Source organism: Anas acuta, chromosome 6 (genome assembly GCF_963932015.1).
Source record: "Anas acuta chromosome 6, bAnaAcu1.1, whole genome shotgun sequence".
Lineage (NCBI taxonomy): Eukaryota > Metazoa > Chordata > Aves > Anseriformes > Anatidae > Anas > Anas acuta.
Window position 1 is genome coordinate 6,112,986 of NC_088984.1, and position 12,191 is coordinate 6,125,176.

At 41.6% G+C, this 12,191-nt stretch overlaps 1 protein-coding gene across 1 annotated transcript in view; it reads left to right on the plus strand.

Moving 5' to 3' along the window:
• The window catches only part of NXPH2 (neurexophilin 2), a 35,318-nt gene that overhangs the window by 14,105 nt on the left and 9,022 nt on the right, over positions 1-12,191 (plus strand). The window lies entirely within an intron of this gene.

Genomic DNA, 12,191 nt, shown 5'->3' on the forward strand with positions numbered 1-12,191 from the left:
GTTCCATAATTTCCCCAAGGGGCTGAAGGAAATATGAGCAGCTGGTAATCCCCCAGATTGTTCTTAGCTTTTTTTTTTTTTTGAGAATGGTCACTACGTTTGCTTTTCTCTGGTCATCAGGGACTTCTCCCAGTCTACAAAACCTTTCAAACCTGATAGAGAATGGCCTTACAGAAACATCAGCCAGCTTGCTCAGCGTGCTTGGTTGATACCCATCGCTCTCATAGTCTGTGTACGGGTTGGGATTGCTCAGGGGATCCCCAACTCAGTTCTTTCCTACTGATAGTAAAGATTGCATAGGGAATAGAATCAACATCTCAGGGGACTTGAATTAGTTGCACTTAGGTGTACAAATTAATCTATTGCAATGAATCCACACTACATAATCAATAGTATGTCACTGAAACAGGTACCACTGTTCTTGTTTAGTGATGAATGCTAAATGATCATCAAGCCAAATTTTAAAGAATCTCCTGCAAAGGAATAGTTGCCATTCACTTTTTTTTTTTTTTTTCTTCTAAATGAGCTAGGTGGGCATGATGATCTGCTACAAGTCTCTCCAGGGAGATCTAAAACTTGCAAGTGTGGGTCTTGAGTTTGGTCTTCCAATGCCACAGCAGCAAATAGCTATGTGGATTCAGAAGCAAATAAGCTTCTGGGCATTGGAAACGTTTCTGTAGGATGAGGGTGCTCCAGGGGAAGCAGCAACATGCTCTCTCTTGGTCACCCTAGAGCAGTAGTCCTGTACGAACTGCTTCAACCTTCCTTCTATGTAGCTTGAACATGGTACATTTTTCCCTAAAGTCCTCATCAGCAATGCAAAAGATTGAACAAAAAGTTCCAGAACAACATTAGTGTGGGTTAACCAACTTCTGGAGTAGAATCTCAAGACCAGCTTGCCTAAAGTACTGATTATTAGATTCTTAGCTGTATTACATTCAGCCGTACCCACAGGTACAGAAATAATGTCTGCTTAAGGCAGAAGCAGGAAGATGATTTGCAATTCGCCATAAATCGTGTCTTTATGAATTCAACCGGTGTATTATGGATAGCAAGCTCGGAGGTGAAACTGCCAGCCTGTGCTTTGAGTCAGACTAACAACTTTTGCTCCTGCAAAAATGATTTGCATTTTTAATTGTCTGTTAGCTTGTGTCCTACAAATTAAGGGCTTGTAGATAAATTACTAAATTGGGTACTTCTAGGTAGACAAATGAACCTCAAAGCAAATGTAACACCTGAAAATTGATCAATTCAGTGACGGAAAGAAATTATGGTCAACCGTTGTCAAGCACTTGCAGTTTTTTACCATACGGGAACTTGGTTCTCCCTTAGTTTGTTAGCTGATATAGTGACAAGCTGCTGAGAGATGACAGATTTAGCCAAGGATTTAGAGTCTGAACACCTGTGCAGTGTCATGCATTTAAAAATAGAATGTGACAGCAAAACACATCAAGCCTCTAATGTCCAAATGGAAACCACAGGGGTTTTTCCTTCAGCTTTTTTCCAGAGAAGTAGCTCTCAATCATCGCTGTCCGAGTAAACACACAAAGCTGAGGCTGTTTTGTTGAGGTCCAAAATAAACAGGAACAAACTCGGGTGGTAGGCATGGGAGCAGCAAAAATGTTCAGTAATCACCATTTCTTCCCTCTCAATGATGTCCTGGTGGCATCCATCTCCGAGGGGTGCAGGTTATTACTGCTCAGAGGCAGTTTCTCCAGGAAAAGCTTGCTGAGGGCCTAGCAGGGTCAGCTAACCTTCCTTGGCCTACCTTGGCTTCTGTGTGACTCACTCAGTCCTCCAATGAAGCTGACAAAAAAAACAACAAACCAAGACGGTTTTTGTTTTGCATAATCTCCTCCAAGAGAGAAAAAAAGCCTAAACCAAGGGCATGAAAGATAAAAACAATCTTTGATTACTGGGTTAGATCTGCGTATTACGCCCTTCTTTGAGGGAGCCTACATCACTGACAGTATTTGAGGGCAACGCCTCTGCTTCCCCTCTCCTCTAATAGTATCCTTGAAGCCTTAATCAAAACTAAAGCACGTAATCTTTTTTTTTTTTTTTTTTTTTTTTTCAGGGGGAGACTGGTTTTCCTGCCCTGTCTGAGGCATTAAGTCCATGGCAGTCCCCGCTGCCAAGGAGCACTTTGCTCCAGGGAGCACTGCGGGCTGGCAGCCGTGGGCAAGGCCATGAACCCCCCTTCACATTACAGAGAACCAACCTTCCAGCTTGGGTTCTAACTTCAGCAAACTGCATGGTATTTTGAAGGTCAAGTTTTTTTTCATCACGTTGGGTGCAATAATTTTGAAGAGGGTATTTTTGCCTCTCTGTTTTGTTGCAGTCCTATTAACTACGTTAAGCAGAACAGTCTCAGCAAAGCCATTTATTCAGTGTTTTGGACAACAGTTTTGTGTGATTGTGTGATGGGGAATTCAGTAAGGTCCACATTTCGCTCATCTGTGCTCTCATTTATATATGAGATACTTTAATCTGAGATAACGCCTATCACACATGAATGGGTTGCTTCTTGAAATCAATGATATAAATTAGACTCCCTGTTTAGGAGCATCTGGCACCCTTAGAACCTAGTGCATGTAATGATATCTCTGTTTATTAAAAAGAATTATGTAACAATATGGTTGATTTATTTCAATGTGATTGGCTTAGCAACTTAATTGGACTATACCAGAGGAAAAAAAATAATTTAATTAGCTCATCCATTTGTGGCTGACTGGAAGCACTGTATATCATGTTCAGCTTCTTTAAAGGTGTGCAGCTGTTTGATCCTGCAAGGAACTGAACCTTTTCAATGTTCACAGAAACTTTCGTGTTTTATGGGGTTGCTCAGCACCATGCTGATGTTCAGACTCCGGGCCCCAGTCAAAGCCCACAGAAACCAGCAAGAAGTTTCCTTTGAATCCAAAGAGCTCTCGAAGACTCCTTGCAGACAAAGGAACCTTCCTTGAGAAACAGCAGGACGAAAAGTGCCTTGAAGAATAAAGCTGGTTTTCCCCCACTGTGGTCTCTCTTTTCCCTTGAGCTGAAACTCCCACCTTCCAACTCCCAAATGCTATTAGCATACCAGAAAATTAGCATGCTGCATCCAAGTTTTTATATTCAGCCTGGTGCAAAGTTTTATTTCCTCTATTTCCAGAGTGACTACTTATACATGAAAAACATGCTCTTGCAACACCGTTTGATTGCTTTATGAGGTTACCACATCTCAGCTGAGAGAGAACACTAATTGTTTTTTTTTTATTGGTGTACCTCTTAGTAACACAAAAATAAATGGGTTATTTATTTAAATGTGTTCAAATTACTTAATAGGCAAATAGTATTTTCTGAATAGCATTTGACAGTGATTCAAGTAACTTTCAAGATCCCTCCACTTTATTTTAGTTCCAAATGCAGCTTGCTGCAATCAGCCAAGAGACTGTTGTCTTGGGGCCAAATTCCACTTGAGTGGAGTTAATCACATCAGCATAAGTTGTTTCTATAGTCTAGTTTTACACCAATTTAAATAAAATTAGAGGTTTGGATGTTGATTTCTCTTGTGCTGTTAACTTAAGATACTCTGAATCCCAAATGATTTCTTTTTCCATGCCTGTAATTGAATGCCAAACTCCCCACCATTCTCCCACCCTCTAAAACACACCAAAACAAGGCAGAAACCTAAATTAAAATCAGAGTAAGGATTTGACTTAAAGCATAAAAGAAGAAATAAGGCTGAAATTCCATACTTATCGCACCCTGTTGTACCTAGATACTGCTGCACATCTGGTATGTGAGATAATGCACTGTTTAGAGACTGCGTTACGAACACAGAAAATTGGAAATGAGTTTCAAGTCTTAACGCTACATTTCTTTACTACTGGGAGCAAGTAAGGCCCTGTTTTTCACTCTTTTTTTTTGTAGGTTGTGTGATTTGATTCCCTCTCTCGGTTATATAAATAATATAAACATGAATGAAATCAGAAAAGGAATGGTTCTGTAAGAAGTGTTTTATGCAGCACAGCTCTGAAGGCTTTTTAATAATTCCCAAAGTGTATACCAAGGTTTAATTACAATATTAGCCATATAGCAAAAACTAAGATCTGCTTGGCTGAAGTCGTGAGTGTAGCAATAAAAGCACATATATCTTGTTCAGTCATTTATCATATAATATAAATAATTAAAAACAAGGGCAGTGGTTAGCCATTCTTGACCTTCTGCGACAGAATATGTTCTCTCGGCACTACCTGATGTTATAATTCACTTCTGAAACGATCACACATATCAGCTATTTGCATGAGACTAGCCTGTAGCTATCAGACACAAGAAGGCAAATCTGCAGCCAACGTGCTTTTGAGACACTTCTTACTGAAACTCATCGATGGCTGTACAGGTTGTATCTTCTTAGGGATCATATTCTTCTTATGTTTTCTTAGACATACAAAATGCAAGAGTTTTATTACAAAATGACCCGGGTGTAGCACATATGGGCTTAATCTACATGAAAATAAATATATCTCTACATGCAAAGCTGTGAATTTTGTCTGATTTTTTAGTACCTACATCCTTCCAAATTAATCACTTTTCTCAGTTTCTTGTGTACGTGGGTGAACACCCTTTCAGCGGCAGTCTGGAATGAGGGGCACCAGGGGTACTCCAGGACACAGCAGTGCAAGGACCACTGGTGGTGGCCGCTGCCAGCCTACAGCACCAGGCAGGATGGCACTGGGCAGGAGCACAAGGAGCAGGGAAGCTGTTGGTGCATGGCAGACGCTCATTCCTCAATCCCAACTTCAGCAGGAGGAGCTCTTGTACCTTGAGAGCAGGGACAGCAGTGGGAGAAGCTGGAGGCCGGGACTGCAGCAGCCCCATCCAGCTGGGCTGGGTTTGCCATGCATAGTGACCATGAGGACAAGGGGAGAAAAAGCAGCTATGCGAAGCATGCTGCTGGCACCCTGGAGAAAATATCCCCTTCCGGGTATTGAGCAGCAATGAAGTGCACATCAAAATTGTATATTCATATTCAGCTATCAGAATTTTGGCTGAAATTCAGCTGAGCTGTAAACAAACTCAGACGCAAGCCACAAACATCTTATCTACACTAATGAGGTGTCGCCCTTTGCTGACTGGAAGGAGATCTGCCAAGATTTTTTCTGGAGCATGATTTGGAAATACGAAGTCTCTGTTTAGTGAAATAACATATTCAAGCTCTTGTTATCATGGGTGATAGCAACACATGTATCTCACTGCCAGTCCAGCAGTCCTGCTCTCCTTGGTGCGTGACTGGTGGACAGTGAGGAGCTGCTACACCTCAAACAGCAGCTGAAAGGTTATCTGCTTCCACCCGAAACAGGAGGAACAGGTGAAACAGATTTATTTAGAAATTTTTAATCCCAAACCATGCATATACTCTGGCTAATTTGATGGTTAAGCCTGATTCAGATTAAGTTTGTAGCAATGGGTGAGCCTGGCACACAGGGAACTGGCACTGGTGAATGTGCCACAGCCTCAGGGCACCAAAAACCCAGACTGTGTTTCTTTAACTGCTGGAGAAAGGGCAGAGAAAAGAAGAAAGCAAAGGCCTCCCTGGTTATCTCACTAATGCAACAGCAGAGAAACGGCTGGGCTAATTTTGTTGCACTTAATGCTTGCCTCCTGCTGCTGACATCTCCCCAGGCTTTGGACATGTCCTGTGCCAGTGCCACCCGGTGCCAGCGCTGTGCTCCCTGCATCCTTCCCCTGCAGCAGTGCAGGCAGGTGGCACAGACAAGCCAGCCATTCCTGGAAGGCTTCATCATCACGACCAGCCGGCACTTCTCAGGTATCGGGACTCGTAACGTTGTTTGATCTAGCACAGTCTATTGACCCGAGCACGGAGACTTGGAGATTTATAAAATCACATTTTTATTACTGATTCAGTCATGCACATACATATTTATAGACTTTTAAAAATCTTTGTAATTGATCGAGTAGGGCAGCACATTCAATTTTAATACAAGGGATTACTTGCAGTCCCTGTAGAACCACCATTGGTATGCAGAGGAGGCAGTTTAAAACATTTACAACGGAGTTGCTTTTTTGGCTGTCTTATGCTTATTACCAGCTTTGGCCTAGGCAGCAGTTACAGCTAGATTTGTCTCCTTTGATCTCTACAATCTGCATGAAAACACGCATTAAAAACAAGAAGGAATGTGTGCCTTTTCAAGCCTGACTTTACTTACACGTCATCAGCTCTTGTACCTTCTGCTTATCAGATCACATCTCATATCTCTTGCTTAAAAAGCTGTTCCTCCCAACCCCAGTTTGTTCAGTTTTTTAGTGTTAACAAGCAGCATGATTAATCTCGGTCCCAAACCCACTTGTATATTTTGCTTAGGTTTTGTGTACAGACTCAGAATTTGGCTATTTAATGAGAAAGACTTGATTTCATGTTAAACCCTTTTAGACAGTAAGTGAATTAAGCAGTGACCTGTAAGGCTTGTTTGCTGTTATGGATTCTGGAAAGCAGATTGGAAACACATTCATTATCTGCGCAAGAGCTCAAGACTGTGATGAACTGAAAAACAAAACTCAAAAAGAAATTTAAACGAACGCTGATTTACAGAAGAGGCACTTTTTTGTTATTGTGCATGGTCAAGGCTGGGGCCAGTGAAGAGAATCACAGGGGTTGTTGACAAAGAACTGTGAATAACACAGACATTATCTAAACTTTTGGGAAAAAAATGTCTGCTGTGAGTTAAGTCAACAAAGCCAACAGGGCAGAGATTTCTCATTGAATGGTTATCCAAACTGACATCATATTTAGGCCTTCTGAGGTTTTTGTAGTCAAAGGTTTGGGAAACAGAGTAGACAGAAACATTGGCTGTTAGGACACATGTATCCACCAAAATCTGGATTCCTATTTGCATTATTCATGGTAACCCAGGGAAGACTTTTTAAGGTCATGCATTTTCATAGCCTTTCCTCTAAAACACCTTTAATATGCATATGAAGAGAATGCTTCCTGCTGTCTCTTTTCTAGGGTTGTACATTTTCTAGGCTATACATTTTAGATGTGTGTGCCTTGAAAGCGCTGTGCTAGAGTCCCATCTCCCCCAGCCCTGGTCTGCCAGCAGGTGATTTATCTGCCTTTAGTGCTTGTTTCACCAACCGCAAGCACCCTGCCAGTATCATTCTTTTATACAACCTGGAAACGTTATTCTGTATATGCTAATTGAAATGCATCAAATGTATCCTGTGATGAGATCAAATTAATACTTGGGGTGATGTGCACAGTAATTTACAGTAAAAGAAAGATTGAAAGATGTAAAGATGCACTGAATGTATTCCCTTTTTGTTTGATACAGATACAGCATATGTAGAGCAAATAGGTTTGAAATTATATTTTTATATGCAAATGACAGCAATTTGTATTAACTCCTATTGTGCTAGAACGTAACATTGATGTCTGATGTAAGCCTTTCTTTCTTCAGATCCTTTCTGTGTTCTTAGAGTGCATGTTTAAAGATCCTAGACACTAAACACCTCTGTGAATTACCGAACGGGAACAAGCCAGGCATGTATTGTGACAGTCTTCCAGGCGAACTGGATATCAGTCATCCCTTCTCTGTTTTTGAAAGCCAAGTCATGATTTTAGTACACCCAGGTACAGGCCAGATGACTAAACAACTTCTAGTTAAACCCTGTTAAAAATCACATGGCAGCTGGATTTCAAATTTGGACCTCATCAATTCTTAAGCATCTCAAAACTGCCATTTCCTTTCAGAATTAACATCTTGTGTATCTAGCAGGGCTCTTGAATGGGAGTAATTGTGTATTCTTTGTTTGTTTTTAAAATTAATCCAGAAAGTTGAATTCTTAGATTGATAAGCAGCTAAAAAATGGCTAAGGAAAATATTTCTATTTTAGGAAGCTTTTAATTTAGAAAGGATTTGACCAACTAATCTCTAACTGCTCCCCAAATCTTCAAAGAACAACCAAATTCAAGCTGTAAGGAATTCTGTTTTTCCTCTTCTTGGGGACACAAAAGATGACTGACTAAATTAAAAGGGATTAAATTTGAGTTTAAACAGGACCTTACAGTGTAAGTCAGTACTACACCACAAAGCAGTGCACAGCAGCTGCACGCATGGCTGACTGCTGCTGGTCAAAGGGTAATATTGTTTCGCCTTCAAACTTAATAATAAGGCAGCATCAGTTCATGATTTTCTCCTCTTTAAGAGAGTAATTCATTTCAGAAAGCAGCATGCAGGCTTGTGTGTAGGCAGCAATGAAATATCTGGAAGTGGCCCCGTGTGCTCCCTCATGCTAGGTGGCTTCAAAAGGAAAAAGACTTTTTAATTTAATTTAGCAAACTGACGTGGGCTCCCCAGTATCACACCCACGCTGGGGTGGGCAGCGAGAAGGGACCAGGCTGTGCTCGCAGCAGGGGGCTGTCACCCCATGGCACCCCAAGGCCACGGGCAGGGGATTTCTCTCTGGTTTTCTCCCCTCATGCTTGCTGCCAGCCTTCAGGAGCCCCGTGCTGCTCAGCCCTGCAAGCAGCAGCTCTTCCAGAGCCATAAGCCACCTTCCTCCTCTGCCTTGGCCTACCCTCCAGCAGAGCCTGGAAGTCAGATTTCCAGGGTCACCATGCGGAAAGCAAGCAGTGAAATGGTTTTTTTTGGAGGCCAGCGTTGATCTTGTGATTATGTTTCCCATATCCTCGCCTAGGTCTTGGAGACATCCTGTTCAGATGGCGGGGTGGAAGATTGACAAGGGATCGCCAAGCCCTGCTGCCAGGCCCCTCACTGTGTGGTGTGCCTGGCCTGGCAAGCCCAAAACCAGTGTCAGGACAATATCTGTGCTTTTCATTCCTCGAACAGGACATTTCCTAACACGACAGAGTTACACACCCTCTGGTAAGAGGCACACAACAGTGAAAGCTGAAATCAAGTCCAGATACATTGACTTTGTCTCTCTCTCCTCTCTGTGTCCCACAGAAGGCAGCAGTCTGCAAGCACACACACACGGCCTTCCTGGGACGGACCCATTTAACTATCTCCGTCTCTTCAGGTTGTTAGGAAATGCAGCCTGCAGTGAAGCAACAGAAAAATCTGATGCTGTATTTAACTAAGTGTGTTCATTGCCTATTAAAATGTAACTCCTCGCTTTAAAATAGGATTAATTAAAATGTACAAGAATGCAATTCAGTTACATTTTATGCTTCAGCCCAGCACACGCTTTTTTTCATAACTCGTTCCCAGAAGTAATATTCAGGGCAGCACGGCATTCTCACTCCTGCCATTAAAAGCGCAAATGAATATAAAACCTGTTCTTTTCAAAAACTTGGCTCCAGTATTGCCATTGTTAGATTTTGCGTAACATATTACTTTGGCCATTACTGTTTTGCAAGATAATTGTATCAGTGATCTAACTTTTGACAGTATCCAAAGTGGCTGAAAATAGTTTGCTGCAGCACCTTTGTCTTTTAAAGGCCATTTGGGGCTTGTTATTTTAATCCTTGTGCAGCCTGATTTATCACTTCAAACATCTGTCAGCTGTGCTTTGTCTTGAAATTGATAGTGATAGTGTTACTGATTTTTCAACAGCAGCTGTTAGAGGTTCATTAGTTAGACTCTCAAAGGGAGTAGATAACTGTAATATTTTTCTTTGTTAATCATCTCTTACGTGCTGTAATAATTCAGAGTTTGAAATCTGCTAGAAACGTACAGCTTCTTTCTGTTTCTAACTTGTCAGAAGCATACTTTTATTCATTTAATCTAGCTAGATTATTAAAACTCTATCTCATAATGCTGTTAAAGTATTGAATAATGGCACGTGAGTGGTAAGATAGAAAATCACCTTTTTCTGTGTCGTGCTTAGCATGGAGGGAGGTCAGCTGGGTCTCGGAGTTCTCATCCAAATATGAATCAACTCCAAAGACGAGATTAAGGGCTGTTCTGTAATTGATTTTTAATTTAAAATTTATAAGGCATACAAAACCTAGATGACAACTTGAGTAAAATCAAGTTGATTTCTAACAGGTACAGCAGTTTTACATTAATGCGGTTTCCCTGACACATAAAATCATCTTAATGGTTTACTGTGGCTCTTAAAACCTCTCTCCCCCTAAATCCTTTCATGCCCACCTCCGTCCGAGTGCCCTGGTGACTCCTGCTTGGAGCTTTGTGGGACTGGGGCAGCCATGAACTCTCCTGCTGTTCAGAGCCTATCAGTGCTACCACTGGTTCAAACAGCAGTGCTCACCAACAGATAATTACACTTTGAAATTAGTATTTTAATGAACTGATCTCCACAAATGTAAAGCAAAGTCTCCCAGGCATTAAAGAAATAAGCAGGAGGGAGAATTATTAACTGTAAAGTTCAACAGACAGCAGGTCAGCAGGTGCTGTCTTGGCAAAGGACTTGAAGTGGTTCCATTTCAATTTGCTCTCGGAGGAAGCTTTTTTAGGTATTAGTCCTGCAAGCCGCTGAGCAGCATCTGCAAGTGGCATGGTGGAGGTTGAAAGCACCTGGGACATCTCACAGGCTTACCGGGCAAAAGAAATGTCTTCTAAAAATACCTAAATATTGGTTGGGAGGCCAGATTCATCCTAAAGGACAAGTCTCAGTCCCATGAGCTGATATATGTCCATAGCACCAGCTAAGCTCCATACAAAATAGGTTTCATGAGCACAGCTTGAACTTCCAGCAGCTGAACACGGTGATTCAAAGAGCACCTGAAGCTCTTTGCAGGTGCCCAGGGAGCACGGCCAGAGACCTCAGGGGGCTCGGTGCAGCCTCCCCAGTGGTTGAGGTGTTCCCTTCTGAAAGCCAGACTGGTGCCCTGGCCCCGCTGGCAACAAGCAGGGTGGTCAGGGAGAGGCTGTGAGGAGGGCAGGAGCAAATGGGGCCAGAAGGCACCCACCAGAAGCAGCATCCTGAGTGCCCAGGCAAATGGCCAGAGCCCCCAGCCCACTGCAGCAAGGAACTTGCACGCTCAGGTCAGCTTTCAGCTTCCCCCTTCCCTTACCAGGACCAGAAACTGGCCTTGAGAAAAGCGCACTCCCACTTTTAAAGCCAGATTTTCAGCTTTTAGCCATCTGACTTTGGAAGTCCTTCAGAAGTCCCATCTAGGCAGATTATGCCATTAGTATTTCATAGACTTGATGACCTTTTTATTTCACTTGCTGAAGGGCAGCTCATCTCTACCAGAGATGCTGCCCCGCTGAGCCCCCCCACTGCAGCATTCCCTTTCCTGGCCTCTCATCAACTACACACGCTTCTCGAATATTTTAGGTACTTACATAAGTACAGATCCCAACTAAGATTTCTTTATCTATCGTGACTGATCTAGGTGTTCTGTTATGACACTGCTTTTCAGATCAGTCACAGAATGGTTTACATCTCTATTACTTCTCCACCCTTCAAAAAGAGCCGGATGCCTCACAAGTGGCAAAGAGAAAAACTACATAGTAATACCAATATTTATATCTAATCTATGTCAGACAAAATTAGGAACCTTTTTTTTTTTTTTTTTTTCCATAAACAAATAAGATACCTATTTTTTATCTCAAAGATCTCTATTTTAGCTTTAAGGGAATCTTTAACGGATTTAAGTAGAATAAGGTGAAGTCTTCAACAGCTGAGTTGTGTGCATTTTTTTTTGGCAAGTAGCATTTCTCAGAGCGAATTTTCTGTTGTTTCAGCAAAAAGGTAGATCAATGCAATACACGGATATCATTTAAAAGCCATCTATGCAATTTATCCAATTGAAGCTGGAGGGAACAGTTAAGCTGAAACTACTAGTAGGGGTTATGGGTAAAATGGCAAATGCTTTCCACAGATACCTTTCTGGAAAAAGAATTAATTACAGGCTTTTTTTTTTTTTTAATTTTCCCTCTCTATTCTTTTGCTTCTTTCTCCCCTCCAGATTTCTTTCCTTACTGAAGTGCTGTTTTAGTAAAGTATTATTTTGCTTTCTCACAAAAAGTGGATAATTTTATTTTTTTTTCTCTAAAATATGATATCAAGGATACATTTTGTTGAAAAATATGCAATGAAATCCTGGTCTGAATTGGAACTTCTCTCAGCATGCCCATTTGTTTTAGACTGATATGTTTGTCTGTAGGTTATTTGAATGTTAGCTATATTCTCGTTAAAGCAAAGATTTCTACCTGTTACCTTCCCTAGCCTTCAGGGGTACATAGATGTAGATA